The following is a 10,714-nucleotide window of genomic DNA, read 5'->3' as shown; positions in this document are numbered from 1 at the left end:
TATATTTATATATATGCTAATTTCAGGACACTCTGTAGAGGAAGATGTAGAGAGAAATATGATCTAAGGTAGGTTATTTTTTATTTATTATTATTCTTTTTTGTATTTAGGACAAGGTGTACAGGGTGTACATGGTCTCACTGCGTAGATTGGACTCATAGTGATCCTCCTGTTTATAGCCTCCCAAATGCTGGGATTACAGGCATGTGCCACCATGCCCAGTTTTAATTGCCATCTCAGTACGCCCTTGGGGCGGGGCTGGCATGGCAGGCCAGAGGACCAAACTCCAGGCCCCTGCTTCTGCCTAAGCAGTCACTTTAATTCACTGAGCTATTTGGCTAACTCTTTTTTAATTTTTTTTTTTTTTTTCTTTTGTGGAGGTGGGAATTGAACTCAGGCCCTTGCGCTTGCCAGGGAAGTGCTTATTCTACTGAGCCATTTCCCTGGTCCAAAATTTTTTTTTATTTTCATTTTTTTTGATCTAAGGTAGGTCAAGAGGGGCCTTAACTATATTCATATTTTCTCCATGAAATATGTAAACGTGGAAATATGTGAAGAAATCCTTTTAAAATTTAAGTATTCAAGTTGCATACATAATGTTTGTTTCTATTTACATGGTATTATATAATAATTAGACATATGTATACTGTCTAATTATTATATAATAATAAAAATTATGATATTAATAATATAATATATTTTAATGTGGTATATTATATAATGTACTGTATTAAACAAACTAGGTAATTAATTTTTCTATCAGTGTTTCCCAAATAATGATAATTTGTATTTGCTATAAATCATTGTGCTTATGTAGATATTTTAGAATATAACTTTTTTTAATTTTGTGCAGGGTCTTACTACACAGCTCAGACTTGTAGTGATCCTCCTGTTTTCAAACTTCCCAGCACTGGGATTGCAGGCACGCTCCACCCCAACTGGTCTCAGTGACCAGCTCAGCTGGGGCCAGCACAGCATGTGGTGTTGGGGTTTGAACCCTGGTTCCTGTGCTTACCTAAGCAAGCACTTAGTCTGCTGAGCTATCTCACCAACCCTCATAAATTGTTTTAAATTATAGTTTTCCTCCTGTGCTCTACAATGCTGGAACAAGTTTTTTTGACCTAAATGTATGTTGGTGCCTATTACCAGCCTCGATCTCTTATCCTTCCCTCCCCATCTGTTTTCTAGTCTCTCACGACCACTGTTTTCTTCTGAGATTGATTTTTTTTAGTTTTTCCAAATTTGTAAGAACACCTGGTGTCCTCTTTCTGTGGTGGCTCATTTTTTGTATCATGATACCCTCTGCTTTGACTCACATAATCACAAATTATAATTTCATTCATTGTTTATGGCCAAAAAATATTTTATTGCTTATATGCACATTTTGCAAATCCATTCATCTGGCTTTTTCTCTTTTTTTCCCTCACTCTCTTTTCCTTTTATGTATTCTTTTTTCCCCCTGTATGTAATACAAGGACTACAGGGTCTCACTATGTAGATCAGACTTTTAGTGATTCTCCTGTTTTCAGCCTCCCAAGTGCTAGGATTATAGGTGTGTGCCACCATGTCCAGTCTCAATTGCCATCTCGGCGTGTCCCAGAGGTGGGGCTGGCCAGGGATGGAACCCTGGCCTCTGTGCTCTGCTTAAGCAGGTGCTTTAGTCTGCTGAACTATCAGGGTGGCCTACCATTTTATGTATTCTATGGCATATAATAAATCTAAATGACTTGGACAAATGTTTTGGACAAATTTATTGTGTCAGGTATGGGCATTTATTTCTCTTTAGGTTTTGAAGATAATTTTTTACTTAAATGTGTAACTCTGCTGTTTTACTGTTCACTCATAGACCTTATCGATAGGTTACAGACATTCTCTATGACTTTTAGAATATTGATTTTTATTTTATCCACCCATTCATCTGTTGGAAGACATCTTGCCTTATTTCATATGCTGGCTGTGGTAAATGATGTTGCATTAACTGTTGCAAAGAAGGTAGCTTTTTGATGATTTCATTGTCTTCAAGAAAAAACTCACTAGCATGGCGACTAGATCATATGGCATTTGCACTTTGTGCTTTCTGAAATCCATGCTGTCCTATGTAATGACTACTAATTGACATTCTCACCAGCAGCCCATAAGGGTAGCCCTTCCTCTAGAACTTCAGCAGGACTTGCTGTTGTGTGTGTTCATCTTTTGGTGATAGGCGTTCTACCTGGGGTGTGATGATAACTCATGGTTTTGATTTTCATATATCTGGTTATTGTTATGTTGGGTTTTGCATGAACAAGTTGAGCGTTTGTGTGTCTTCTTTGAAAAAATGCCTATTAGGTCTTTTGTCCATTTTAAAATCATGTTATTGTCCTTATTACTGCTGCTGATTTGAGGGGCTATTTTTGGTGCTTTCTGGCTATTAATTCATCTTTATCAGATGAATTGATTGCAAATATTTTCTCAAATTCTGGATTTTTACTAGACAACATGCTAGTAAACATGAATTCATTAAGTTCATCATATTCTCTGAATTTTGTGTTGGTATAAAATATTTAAATTTTCAAGAACTTTTGGATGCAGTTGTCAGATATTCATATTTGCTAAAAATAATTGCTAAAAATTTAATTATATAAAATTGGAACCAAAAATATCATGGTAAGAATTTGGGATTATGATTGGAAGTTTGGTATAGTATCCTTGCAGAACTGAAATCAGACTAGGAAGGAGGAGAGCCTGTCTGGCTGCTGTGGCAGCTCTGAGAGGGAGCCACTAAGACCCCACACACTAAGGTCACCTGTTGCTACTGGAATCAATAGAAACAGAGGGACCAAGTCCTTTTTCAGGGTTCCACCCTCCTCTGGTGCCCTCTAATGTCCGAGCTTAACAGGGTGCAGATGCCAGAGCACAGAATTTTAGAGTTCCAGCCCGATGTACAAGGATGGTTTTAAACTGCAAGACAATAACTTAATAGCAAGCATATTGCTCAACTATTTCACAGACTCTTCTGCCTACACCAAAACCTTTGGAATGTTATTTTTTCTTGGGAAGTGTAGATAACACTTTTTCTTGCACTAGCCATTTTGGGTGGTCCTGAAAGCAGACAGCAATACTGCAGTCCTTTTCTCCTACACCTGGTAGGCAGTTCTACCTCCCATCTCAGGTAAACTCATATCCATTAATAAAGCCTTTAAAGACTACAAAGATCTCTTTAGATCTTCCACCAACTTCATTCCGCTACACAAGATCTTTGACAAGTGACTCAGTTTTTCTTTGTGCATTCCTGTTATGATCCTGAGAGGTCAACAGAACTTGCAGTTCGAGCTTCTGCATTCTGTAGACCTACCTCCACCTTGCCTGCATAGAACCAGTGCCACCCATGGCCTTCTCTGCTTTTGATTCCCTGAGCACACTCCCATTGCTAAGTCTTTTATCTCCCGTTTGCTCCTTTTTAAGAAAAACTTCTTGACTGTCCGTCTCTTGCAAATCCTTCCATTTTGCATGTTTCCTATTTCCATGAAATGATCCTGTCCTACTCTAGCTTTTCACTTTTCCTCATGTCTATTTGTGCTTCTGTGACACTCCATCTGCTTAGAATTTAGTAACAAGACTCAGATATATGCCATTATGATTACCATTTACTCTCGCCGCTGTAGTCAGCCTTATTTTTCCCTTGTGAATTCCCTGCAGATCAGTACTTGCGGATGAATACGGAAGCCTTGCTTTTTTTCCTCCCACACAAGGAGTATTCCTGTGACCACTTAGGAACCCTTTTCCTCTGTGAGGGGTGGCTTGTGTTTGCCTCATTGCTTCTTCCTCTTTCCCCACTGCCATTACTTTCCTGAATTGCTCTCATTCTAGGTCCATGGCCACTTTGAGACCCAGTGACAGCTTTTCAATCCTTATCATGCTCGTTCTACCAAACTGTTGAACTCTCTTAGGTTTTCCAGTCTCCCTACTCTTGGTTTCTGTGCAATTATTCTCTTGACATCTTCTTCTTACATTCTTCCTTATCAGGGCATTTTCAACCTTTTAAATTTCAATGTTTGTCTTAAACACTGGCATTCTTGTGGCTTTTTCTGATCTCATAAGATTTCTCTATTTTATTCCTATAGTTTCCATGACCACATCCCATGGATGTCTCACCTGTGCCCCCCACTCCAGCCCTGCAGCCTCCTTTCCTACTGCTATCTTAAAGTGCCTGAACTGCAGCCATCATCTCCTTATCTCCACCCTCACCCAGCCCACCTTCTATTGCTGCCCACCTAGTGTATTAAGCCAGGAATATGGGTGGTAGATTCAACCCCAGTCTTTCCCTCTTCTTCAGTCTACATATTTACATTCTAGCACGTCTTACAGAATCTAATTTTTGAGAATCTATCAAAGGAGGCCTTTTCTCTAATGACCTTGGCCCTTTCTTCAGTTTAGCTAGTCCTTAGAATTATGGCCCCTTCTTTGGATTAGAATCATGGCCTTCTAAGCTACCTTCCTCCATCCCTCCCTCTTGATTTCCTCTACTCCATTGCCACACCACCGTGAAAGTAGCATTTTCAACAATAGAATCAAATCTTCTGGCTTCTTGACACCTTCATACAGTTCTTCATGGTCTCTGGGACAAGTACCCACTTCCTCTATGAGGTATACAAGTCCTTTTGGTCCCCTCCAATCTCATCTGCCTTTCTACACACACAAGGCCCACATTGCTGCTATTCCAAACTTCTTACCAGCTCCTAAACACTGCTGGTGTTTCATATCACTCTATGTTTTCATTTAGAATAACTTTTACTTCCTCTCCATCTCTACATGTAGAGTATCTTTGCAAATTTTTGATTTTCCTTCTCTGTCTTTATTTCTAATATTAAACGTTTTCTTCTGTGTGAAGTTGTTGGAAGCAGTTTGCTTAGCAATTAGGATTCGGGCTCAGTGTTGTCCATGCAGCAGATTTTAAAGCTTTCATAATTTATCTGAGCCTTAAAAGCATGATGATAATATGAGCCTTCCAGATTTATTAGATAAGATTATGGGTGATAAATGATAAAAGAAGAAATGAAATCTCATGCCTAGTGCCAGGCACATTATGGAGTCAGTCAGTAGGCACTATCATTGTTGTGACTGTGAATGTTCGTGGTAAGAGTGATGCTAGGAACAATGATATTCCAAGTAATCATGGAAATTAGGTAATTCCTTCTGTAGATTATGCATAGATCCATCTATGTGCAATCCACCTAGCTTTGATTATGTCACTTTTCTCGAAAAGACTGTGAACTACTTCAAAACCATGGCTTCTTTGTTAGGAATAAATTTATTTTTTTACTTTTTTTCCATAATTTTATTGAGAAACAAATAGCAATGAGACAGCTTCAAATCAAATTGGCAGGACAGTTCCAATGATTAACACATTGCGTACTCTCTTCCTAGTGGTTATTTGCTGTACAATATTCAGACATGATATCCTATTTACAAACACTATTAGAACAAATCCCTCTGTTCATTAAGAGAATGTAATTATATATCTATCTTAACCATTTTGAATACACAAATACAAAATGGACATTCATCTGTATCCCCTTTTTCGTTTAGTTCTGTCATTTGAATATTATAGGTGTGTTACTCGACAAAATATTCTAAAAGAGTCCAGTAGTCCAGTGGGTCTTCTGCTTGACTATCAGTGTCAGAAATTGTTGACAAGCATCCCCTACAGCTCTTAACCATCCAGCAGAAAAGTATAAAAATGAAGTAGAAGAAGGAATAAATTTAAATACGCCACACTTCATTTCTGGGAGAACAAGAAGCAGTCTACCAAAAGAGATGCATGACAACAGAATAAAATTCATAGGTACTAAAATCACAACAAAGGAAAATATGCATAGGAAGATAATTGGGGAGGAAAGTGGACCTGAATTTCCTTAATAGATTTGTGAATTTTATATGGTAGTCTATATGGTTAAATGTTTAAACAATCTTTTGTTTATTTATTTGGTACAGGGTTTCACTTTGCAGCTTGGGCTCATAGTGATCCTCCTTTTCTCAGCTTCCATAGCACTGGGTTTATAGGCATGTACCTCACATACAGTTTCAGTGGCCAGCTTGGCGTGCCCAGGGTTTTGGGGACAGTGAGGCATTTGGAGCTGGGGATCAAACCCAGAAACTTGAGCTTGCCTGGCAGGCACTCAGACCACTGAGCTATTTCCCCAGCCCCACATGGTTAAATTTTGAATTCCAAATATATAAAAAAATATGGTAAAAATTTAATTCAATTGCTAGGTCTGACATATTGTAATATCTCTTCAAATAGGTCTCAAATCTTTTTTTGAACGAAGAGATAGAAACCATGTAGGTACAGGCACATTTCTTCTCTCTTCACTTGCTCTGGATGTTTCATGCAGACATCCACTATCCCTGGAGGGAACCATTCCCACGGAAACTTTTCTAGTTTTATTACTTATGACTATTATCGTAGAAGAATATGACTTCAACTAACCATTGCTTGGGAAAATTCTCACCATTCCATGGAAACCTGGAACAGAACATGAAATATAATTCAGCAAAAACAATTAGTACAAAGTACAGCATCTGTGTGAACAAAACACTTGCTCATATTTTAGATAACCTGGCTGCATCCAGGGATTGAATATAGATACTACAACTGTAAGAATGGGTAGAAAAGCAAAAGAAAACTTATGAGCGATAATTAATTCTGGTGACACTCCAGCGCTAGAAATGGAGATTGAATTTGATTTTCTATTTTTTTAATTTTAATTTTAATTTTTTGTATTTTAGGAAAGGGTCTGCAGGGTGTTGAGGGCCTCACTACTAGGTTGGACTCGCAGTGACTTTCCTGTTTACAGCCTCCCAAACTCTGGGATTACAAGCGCGCACCACTAAGCCCAGTCTCAATTACTGCCTCAGCGCGCCCCGGGGATCGCACCCCCAGCCCCTGCACTTGCTTGCAGGGAAGGGGCTAGATGTGAAGGCCCACTGAGATGGATGAAGGGTTCTGGTGAAAAGGCAATGCCCTAGGGGAAGTGACGAGGCGTATAAGGACAGAGGAAGAAGAGCAAAGCAAGAGAAAGAAATGTAGATTGCGGACGACACTAAGGATGTCTGTCACTCTGTCCTCTGGCTTCTGTGCTCCACTGCGATCTCGCTCTCAGAAAGATTTCTCCTCTTCTAGTCTAATCCTGAGAGTTCATCATAATTTTCTAGAAGTCCTTAGATGTCTCAACTAGTTCTAGAGAAAATGCAATGACTTGTAAATGATATATAGAAATATAATATTTATAATAATACTTATCACGTTTATAATAAATTAAATCATGTTCAAATTTATTTAAAAGCCAATAAATTAAAATTAAAATGACAATACAATAATTTTGAAGTATTGTAGAATGAAGAGGAGGTGCTCAGAACCATGTCAGGATGAGAGTAATTTTATTCAATTCCAAGGAGCGTTTTTTTCTAGTTTTTGCAGAAGTCATTATGGTTCGCGGCAAATGGTGAGAACTAGAGAAATGTTGCGCGTGCACGCATGCGCGCGCACACACACACGCATTGTGACTCTTCATAGCAGAATTGCAGACTTCTGAGAAAGAATGTAGAATAAAGATGTTTGTAGCACATGCCGAGATAGAGTTATGACTCCAACGGGGGACACTTGCCCTTTCAAGCGGCATCGTAAAAATTGTGTATTTATTCATCCAAAAACTATTCAGAATGTTCAGAATAATGAAAATGTGCACATTAAGTATTTGTTGGCTGGGATAATCCAGATTGGAGTCTTAATGTCTTACATTTTTATCTTTAAATGCAATCGTTTTTTGTCTTTCTAAATCAATCTGTCTATGCGGAGCAATATAGGAACTGGGTAGAAACTGGTAGTTCTAGGAGGGCACTGTAAGATATGTTAGAGACAGAAATGTATTGGCCTTCTAGACTGAACATTCCCTAAGACCTTTCCTCACATGAATGTTCTTCAGTTCTGTGGTAAAGTTTTCCTATCACTCTTCTATAAGTCCTCACTTCCTCGTAGTCATAGTAAGAAGTTATCCAAGGATACCTGTGTGAAGGAGGGAGTCGAAGTACACTGACCTGTGTGGTTTATTACCATTATTACTATTAATTATTATTTTGCTTTTCAGAGCCTATTTTCCAATAGTATTTATTCTAGACCATTTCTTTCTACTCAAAGATAAACATTAAACACTTCAGGACTCCACTATATTGTCTTCTCCCTCTTTTCAACCATGATTTCATAGACTCATCCTAGAAAAGTGAAATTAAATGCAGCAAACAGAGCCCAGCACAGAAAAACACTGAAGATTTTTTGAAAATATAGACATGATAATTTCTTTCTTTCTTTCTTTCTTTCTTTCTTTCTTTCTTTCTTTTTTTTTCTTTTCTTTTTTCTTTTTTTTTTTTTTACAGAGAGAGAGGACTATTTCAATGCAGCCTCAAAGAGGGTCCCCTCTGGTCCATTTCCGGTTTGCAGCCAATTCTGCTGCAATGCCTGCCTGATACCAGAAAGCCACAACTTGTCCTAAGCTGTATTTAGGCTTTAAATCTCTCTTTTAAAGCTCTGTTTATTTTCATTAAGCCGCTCCTTTTTAACTCAGGTGATGAATTTGTGTTTAGAAATGTGTAACTTTGGCTTACTTGGCCATTTTCCCCTCATGCAGACTCCATGCTGGTAAGTGTGCATGAAAGGGCGTTTGTGTAATTGCCTCTCTAATCCTGGAGCTCAGCTCGCTTTGTGTGCCACGCAGTACAGTTCCCAGCTCAGGTATTAGTAGTGCTTTATTACGAGTTGATGAGGTTAGGATTGGTGGCAATGGAAAGAAGATGAGACTGATGTTAGTATAGTGCGATTTAAACAGCAGAGGTATGTTTTCATCCTTGCATAGAGTGCTGTGCAGGAAAAGATCATTCTGGTGTTTCTACTGGAACTGAAATGTCTCCGAATTCATAGCTGTACAAACTCTGGGCATGTTGCTAGACTTGTTAGCAAGGTTGCTTAATTCTCAGAGCATTTGTTAGCAGTAAGCTCTCTGCGGGCAGGAACCATGTGCCTTATTCACAGAGAGGGGTCTTGAATTAGTAGTGGAAATTATTATTACTATGTTTTAACAGCTAACCCCCCCACCCCCCCGAGATTCATTAGGTCTTAACTAACTTACCAAAGCTATATGCTAGTTAAGAAAAGAGTAGAGGTCTTATTCCAGGTCTACCTGTCTGGTCCAAGCTGAATTCTCATTTCTTAGAATGACGAGGCCTGTTGTCATCCTGGCTTCTTTTCCAGGTTTGCTTCTTTCTGTGTATCCGTGACTTTACAGATATTATCCTTTGTGTCTGACATTTTATTTTTTTGCGTTTTGGCCTTCAAACATTGTCCTATTGTCCGTTCTTTTGAGAAATGTTTTAATCAAACCCAAGGCCTTGCACATGCTAGGCAAGCTGTAAGGTCCAGCACTCTACCACTGAGTTGCATCCTCAGCCTTAATTTATTATCTTCTACATAAGGACATCTCTACCACTGCTGATCTCTCCATCTTACCTGGAATTAATCAGCTCTTTGTGGGGGTTACTTCTGTATCCTGTATGTAATATTTATTATAATTTAATTCCAATGCAGACATCCTATAAGACAATGAGGTAATCCATGTCAGACATCAATATTTATTTCTATTTTTTCTGTGGCCTGTAATTGAAAGTCTGGGTATTATATATTTTATAAAACTGAATCTTCTTAGCAAAAAGGAAAAAAAAGAACAGAGTTCAGAGAATGTATTTGATTCTGAAGGGGTATTTAGGCACATTTGTAGACAGAAGAAAGGGGAATGCAGGGAACGGTTATCAATACGAAAACAGGTGATGCAAATTCCAAGAAGAGGTAGCAAGATATATAATTGGGTTCAGAGTCTGGGTGGGCATCTGATAGTCCCTTTGTGTCCTCAGCTCACACCAGATCTGATTATAGTCCCCATGACAATGGTGGTCGCAATGAGGAAGCACCGTGGCAGGCTGCTATCAGCTGCCTTCTCATGAACAAAGACAATTAAGGCTAATTTATTTGCCATCATTGCTAGTGTCTGAGAAGGAGAACCAAGAACTATGTAGTAAGGAGAACAATATCTTGTTGATTGATAGCTCTTTATTCTTAAAGTGTCACGGTTACCAGTCTACTGCCCCTTCCACTTGGATCTTCAGTGTTGCCCGCCCCAACAGTTCTTCATTTTGTGAAGAGTTAGCACCTCCTTGGGATGTGGAAAAGTGTTCTGAGCAATGGGATGAGCTGACCTGGCTTCCTGACACATTTTCTGTTTCTTATGCCTATACTGGGTTGCATGGCCAGCCACATGCATCTGAAAGTTTTTGAGGTGGCAGGATAAAGCTCTGTCACAGTCCTGCTTAAATGAGAAAGTGTGGGTGTGAGGGTCAGGCAATGTACCTTTCACGTATGCTCTGTATAGCTATTGTGAACAGTAGAGTGAAGGACTTCTGAACTGGATGGACCCTCTGGAAAGGGCCTGGTGTTGCTCTCACAGTCTTTTGTTTGACCACAACTGGCTCTTCTGCACAGACTCTAGAGTCGGGTAGGTCTCTGGAGAAAACCTTGCTTGCTGAGCTCCCGTGAGCTTCATTATAATGGAATCTGAGGCTCCTCTGGGCTGATGGGAGGTACTCACATGTTAGCTCAGCAACACATGGTGCCATTGACTGTTTCATCTGA

The 10,714-nt window shown here is 39.1% G+C and overlaps 1 pseudogene; it reads right to left on the bottom strand.

Moving 5' to 3' along the window:
• LOC101573396 overlaps positions 1–10,061 on the bottom strand; it is a 36,886-nt pseudogene extending 26,825 nt beyond the window's left edge.
• Between the last annotated feature and the right edge of the window lie 653 nt (positions 10,062–10,714).

Source organism: Octodon degus, unplaced genomic scaffold (assembly GCF_000260255.1).
Source record: "Octodon degus isolate 3935 unplaced genomic scaffold, OctDeg1.0 scaffold00016, whole genome shotgun sequence".
NCBI lineage: Eukaryota > Metazoa > Chordata > Mammalia > Rodentia > Octodontidae > Octodon > Octodon degus.
Note: the sequence above shows the minus strand (reverse complement) of the source record. Positions and strands in the feature narration are given on the sequence as shown.